Below are 6,000 nucleotides of genomic sequence, written 5' to 3' on the forward strand. Positions count from 1 at the left end.
TTATCAATCACAGCTGAAAAGTACAAAGCCATGATTCTCATCAATTGTTCATAAATAACAGCAAATACCCAGTGTCATGGAGTATTAGTCAGCGACAAATGTTATGCTAAGTGAAGAAATCAGAGGCCAAAGGCTGCATTTCTATACAATATCTACACTAGGCAAATCTGCAGACATTACAGAGAGCTGATTAGTGGGGGATGGGGAATGAAGAGTAGCTGGTTAATGGTGACCAGGTCTCCTTTTGGGTAAAAAAAAAAAAAAAAAAAAAAAAAAAAGTGTAAATAGAGTGAATGTCTGCTGATTTGTGAAAACAAATCTACTGTTATTATACAGCATGCATTCTGAGACTGCAGCAAGTGCTCCGAGGAACACATTCATTCAATCCTAAAATGAAGGACCTACAAGTCCACTTCTCTCAGTGGAGGGATCTCAGTAGGCCTATGAAAGGAAGCTAAATATAACTCAGGCCTCATGTTCCCACCTCATCAGCCCAGAGAAATGATTTACTTCTTAGATCTGTATTGTCTAACAGAATGGTTGATGAAAATGAAAATATTGTTTGTCTTTTTATCTTCTTCTTTGTGTGTATGTTATTTTGAGATAGATTATCACACAGCTTAGGCTGACCTTGAACTCACTATGTAGACAAGGCTGGCTTTGAAGTCTTGATCTTCCTGTTTCCACCTCCCAAGTGTTGGGATTATACAGGCACACACCACCACAGCCAGCAAAATGTTTTTTTTTTAATTTGAGATATTCAATAAAGTAGTCATTAGACATGTGCTATCAGACTATGGTTAATTGTGACTTGAAATACTGAATTTTAACTTGTATTGAAATGTGAATAGTTACATGTCGCTAATGATTACCAATTCAGCAGGGTAACCTGAGCTGGTTTAAAGAATTAGAACCATGTGTGGTGGTGCATGCCTTTAATGCCAGCCCTAGGGAGGTAGAGAGAGGTGAATCTCTGTGAGTTTGAGGCCAGTCTGATCTACAGAGTGAGTTCCAGATCAGCCAGAGCAACATAGTGAGACTGTCAACAAACAAACAAAAACAAAATCCACATTACATCACCTTAGCTGTTAAGGTAGTGGGAGAGTCTGTGCCTATGCCCATAGCTTGGCTCAAGCCTGTACCCGCTAGAAACCAATTTCTATTTCATTGTTCCTATCTCCCTTTGCAGCATCTTCATGAACATCAGGCCAGTGGGGGTTAGCTGTGTCTTTATGGAAAGTGCTTCCATTCACAAGCATTTATGAATTAGTAAATTTATGGAACATACTAACATAGGAAAGAATAACAATTTCAGGCAACTTTAAAGTGCTGGCTTAGGTTGGCGAGTTGAGTTGGCTTGGTAGTTAAGAGAGGGTACTGTTTTTAGAGGTCTCGTGTTTTATGACCAGCATCTGTATCAGGCAGCTCACAATTGCCTGCAACCTGAGCGCTAGGGAAGCTGACACCTCTCGATCTCCTTGGGTACATACACACTAATAAGTAATAAAAAAAAATATTTTAAAGGGCTGGCCTTGAAAGTTAAGGGGAAGGGAAGATTAAAGAAATCCCTTTAAAGGGCGTGGCCCTTCCCCTCCAATGCCCCCACTCAACGCTTTTCCAAGTGGAGAATTTTACTACCAAGGTACTAATGTTGGAGAATCTTACAATTTGTAACATTACGGGTTTTTTGGCCGGGGATGGGGTGGAGGGGGGGGTATGGCGTGGCACCGCCATAGCATGTAGTTGTGGTGGTCAGAGAGTAATTTGGAGAAATTGGTTCTCCCCTTCCACCACTTGGTTTCTGGAGGTAGAACTCAAGCTGACAGGTTTGGGATCAAGTGTCTTTACACACTGAGGCATCTCATTGCCTAGAAGAAATTTTCAGACCATTTTTTCCCTCACCTCAGGCCCTGCAACATTCTTAACTCCCTCAATACATCTCTAAGCATACTTTTACTGAATTTGAAATCAATAGGATGGCATGAAATTATTTTCTAAGTTTTATTCTACAACATAGTATCCTCTGAGGCAAGGTTGATTTGTTGCATAAATATTTACGGAGCTCCTGTATATATTGTGTACGAACATCTCTAGGTGCGATAGAAAGAAAGAACGACTCATTGTCACTTAGATCCGGGCAAAGAGGAACCCAAATAGCATTGAGCTAACAAACGCCAAGTGTTTAGGATGGTGCCTGGTATGTAGCAATAGGAGTTATTAGATATTGTGGATATTGTTATTTTAGATCATTTAAAGCTCACAATCAAGTCTGAGAGTTAGCGACTCAGGTCAGCAATAGAATGCCTGCCTACGTGTATGTGAAACCCTGAGTTCCAGCCCATGTGGTGAAAAGAAATAAACTGATTAATGGGAAAATCAAATTTGTTCTTTAGACTCTCATGTGGCTTTTATTTTAAGAAATCTGCATATTAGCGATCATAAACAAAATAAAAGAACAGAGTAGATTCGGGGTGGGGCTCAGCGGTTGAGCATCCGCCTAGGCTCTGGGTTTAATCTCCAGTACTTCGAAAAGAAAATAATAAATCAATATCTCCTCAAAAAGAGCCTCACTTGTGGTGTTGCCATGGCCCGAAGTCCCTCTTTTTTTTTTTTTTTTTTTTTGATCCATAAAAACAGAAAGTATTTTTCTTCTCCCTCCGCACCCAGGATTCATTTCCTCATGATCCCATCCCTCAAAACAAAAACCATCTCTCCTTTTTGTTCCCCGATGCGTTTCCTGATGTCTTTGATAAATGTTCCCTTGAATAAAAGAGAGCCAGAGAGATGATTTTTAGAACTCCTATAGTTTACAGCTGTGAAACTGGAGTCCTTATTGAACTAACGTTCTCCATCCTGTAAGAAAGGATTGACAGAGTAAATTGGAGAGATGGTGTCTCCATCACTAGTAGGAAAAAACAAAAACAAAGGAAGAACAAATAAGCTGATCTTTAGCTAGAAAGAGCTTCAGGCGCCAATGCCAGGCCCTGGGATGGAGAGAAGTCACATAATAACTAGGATGACCCAGAGAGGACGCTGGATCCAGGACCACCTCGGTGTGAATCCCTGTTCTGTGACTCCACAGCTGTTTCTAACACGGCCCAAACATCTCTGAGCCTGTTTCTCACCTAAACATAAGTGTTGTATCAATATCACAGAGTAATTTTCATGATTAAATCGGACAGTTGTACAAATGCTTGGCACTTAAAAAATGCTTAATTGCTTGCTCAGTAAGTAATGGGGACTTTTATTTATTTATTTATTTTGGTTTTTTTTGGGGGGGATTTTTTTTTTGGTCTTTGATCTTTGTTTTTTGTTTGTTTGTTTTTGTTTTTGTTTTGAGACAGGGCCTCTCTATGTAGTTCTGGCTGTCTTGGAACTTGCTATGTGGACCAGGCTGGCCTCAAACTTATAAAGATCCATCTGCCTCTGCCTCTCAAGTGTTGGGTTTAAAGGCATGCACCACCACTGCCTGGCTTGGGGGCTTTTTTTTTTTTTAAAGTCTCTTTGATGGAAGAAGCATCCTTGTCATTAAAGGAATAGCATTGCTGACTGTCTTCGGCTACTCACCATATCAGTGGCTCAGTCCCCAAATCATCACAGGGCTGTGTCCACACAGCTCCACCAATTCTCCATCCACAACTCAATTGCCAGCAGAAGCCCGGGAGGCAGGAATTTGGCAAACCCCAAGTCCAAACCCTTCATCTCTCCAGATGGCAGAGAACCACCCTCCATTTGCACCTTCCACGGCCATTATCAGAAGCTACACCCTTTTATTGTTTTTTTTTTCTTCTTTTTCTTGTCTTAAAGATGGAGCAATCACACAATTTCAATAGGAAAAAAAATCAAACCTGGAACCAGGGAGAGTCCTGACGGAGCAGTGAACTTTCTGATCCCCAATTCTGAGCGGCAGCAAGAAAAGACATTGGATGTTGGCAGAATCGGGGCTGAGCTGGACAAGAAACTGGGCCAGAACATGTTCATACAGGCTGGCCAACTAATCAAGTTGTGTTTCAGGATTATAACAGTAACCATCCTGACAAAATAGGAGTCCATATCTACTATGCACTAAGTACCCAGCAGGAACCACCAACCAAGACCATCCCAACAGTACAAGAGGAAAACTGTGTGCTAACTTTATTGTGTCCACAAGGCCAAAGCATCTCAGAGAAGGCCAGTGTTTATCTGCCTTGCACCCCTCTCTACCGCAGAATCTGTGTTCACCAGCTTGGCCAGTGCCCACAGAAGCCAAGCTTCTAAATCCTAACAAGCACCAGACCCACCAGAGACTCTTATTGGAGATGCTATATTCTGATTATCTAGTGAGTATAAGTATGGGGCCAGAAGTTGTGAATTACCAGCAAGCTTCCAAGGAATGCTACTTGTCCAGGGTCTTCAGTTGCAAAAGTTAGCCCGGAGGTGTCAGTCTCGGCTGCACATTAAAACGACCTGAGAGCTTTCAAAGTGTGCGTGGCTCCACTGTTCCTCTCTAGAGAGAATGGTTTTCTTGGTCCGAGGGTGCGGCTCCCACAGAATAGTTTCAAAGCTGTTCTGGTGAAGGAACAAGTAGCCGGCGCGGAGAGTTCAGTTGTGGATGGGACCAATCATCTGCAGGCTTCCGAGGACACCCTGTGACCCTGTGCTCCCTTCTCCCAGCAGCCCAGGCCTCTGGGGCTAGCCTCCCGGGGAGGATGCCCTTGAAGGAGGCCTCTCTCCCAGCAAAACCCCAAGCCTGGAAGAGCCCGCAGCCACCACCTGTTTCCTTGAAATAGTTCGCAGCTGTGCTGGATGACCTCATCACTCTGGCTCTGCCATGGGCCAAGTTGATCTGGGAAGGCCTCTTCCCAAGTCTGGGCTCTCGCTAAGCACCAAGGAGCAGAGGGAGGACGGCCTTAGCTGCAGGGTGAGGCTGAGTTTGGCTGGAACCCTCAGAAGGAGCCCCACCTTTAATTCCCATGAGCGGCCTGTCCCCGGTCTGCATAGCTGTGGGCCTGAGTGACACTTTCTCCCATGCACATCCTCTCCACATACTTGGGAACCTGAAACCCCAAAGGGTTCTTCTCCTCCTCCAATGTGTAAACAAACATGAAGAACATAAATAAAAACGCAGAGTCCATTTCTTCTTCCCCTTCCCAGACGCAACCACCAGGGCCGTCTGGGCTCAAGTCCTTCTCTGTGAATGTGCGTGGTTCCACCCTCTCCTATGTATTTGCCGACCTGTGTTACAAACAGCAGTGCATTGTGTCACGTTATTCTGAATGCTGTCTCGCTGACTCTGGCATCCTTCTCATGGAGTTACATACACTTATTATTTTAGCATCTTTCAAGCTTGTCTGGAAATCAGAATCTCCTGGGGGACATTATTTAAAATACAGAAGTTGACAGGTCTCAACTCAGATCCGCTGAACGGGAATTTCTCCTGGAGGAGTCTGGATAGTCTTTTCCTTTTTGATTCTCTTTCTAAGTATTCCAGGTGATTCTTATTATTCTTTACAATGGTTGCACACACTCCATATATGGATGTATTATTTTCCCCCAGTCTCTTCCCAGGGTTGGATACGAAGCCATGGTCTTGTATATGCCACACTGGTGTTCTACCAACGAGCAACCCCCTGCCTCACAACCCTCTATACCACCACTGACCACTTAACAATTTGTCCTAGGTTGGTGGACATTTAGGCTGTGTAAAAAAATAAAAGTTATTTTATTATGCTGAAAGTATCATATAGGAGCCCATACACCGGTGTTTCTGTAGGTCAAGCCTCACTGAGTAGAGCTGCTGGATACAAGCCTTAGAGAACTGCTTTTCCACTCTGAAACACTTCTTGCATGATGGAACCTCACAGGGTGACAAGACCTTTTTCTGGGGTGGTCATGAACCCAGAGCCTGCCCATGCTTCCCCATGTGTTATATGACCATGCTATACGCTAAGCTCCAGGATAAAAATTTGTAAATTGCATAGTTAAGACTAGTTCATCTATGCCGGGCGGTGGTGGCGCACG

This window comes from Peromyscus maniculatus, chromosome 14, assembly GCF_049852395.1.
Source record: "Peromyscus maniculatus bairdii isolate BWxNUB_F1_BW_parent chromosome 14, HU_Pman_BW_mat_3.1, whole genome shotgun sequence".
Lineage (NCBI taxonomy): Eukaryota > Metazoa > Chordata > Mammalia > Rodentia > Cricetidae > Peromyscus > Peromyscus maniculatus.